The sequence below is a fragment of the Nicrophorus vespilloides genome, unplaced genomic scaffold (genome assembly GCF_001412225.1).
Source record: "Nicrophorus vespilloides isolate i.1.1-1 unplaced genomic scaffold, Nicve_v1.0, whole genome shotgun sequence".
In the NCBI taxonomy this organism is placed as follows: Eukaryota; Metazoa; Arthropoda; class Insecta; order Coleoptera; family Silphidae; genus Nicrophorus; species Nicrophorus vespilloides.
In genome coordinates, this window is record NW_017095899.1 from 29,747 (window position 1) to 30,464 (window position 718).

Consider the following 718-nt stretch of genomic DNA (forward strand, 5'->3'; position numbering starts at 1 on the left):
CATATACTCAATATTAAATTTGATACATTTCCTAACTGTAAACAACCTTGAACTTTTCACATTTACTGCCTAAATTTTCCTTTCAAAATTGTTGATTTCAAGAAATTTTTGCTTCTTCTTTTTGTTCGTCTCGAATTGTGAACTTGTGATACCTCAGTGGACTTCAGTTTAAGTGAGGAATTTTGTTTGTTCCATCAAAAAGTTTATCTTATCTTGTTTTCGAATATTTTTTTTTTGATTTATTTGTTCGTTAATTAAATAACGTCAATTATTTCATTGTCACACATCAAAATACCAAATATTTACATTTAGATTATTTTTTTTTATATATCAGTCAAGGTCAAATATATTTATTGAATCTCTTTTCCTCAAAGAAATTACATTGTAAATTACAAATTTATTATTAATTATTAATAGGTTTAATTATAAAAAAATGACGCAAATATAAAGTTTTTTATAAATTATTTTTTTAATAAAAAAAAACATATATTTAATGAAACTATAGATGTTTTTTTTTGTTGTTATTATTTATGAACCAAATAAATGTATCGATGATGAAATCCAAATAACGTCAAGTAACACTATAAATTCACAATACTGCGAATTACTGAAACATAATATATGAATGTGCAATAACGAGAGGTTTCCTGTTACATCATCATGAACAAATAAATAAATAAATCGTTTAATGGTAACGAAATATAACACAAAAGTAAAT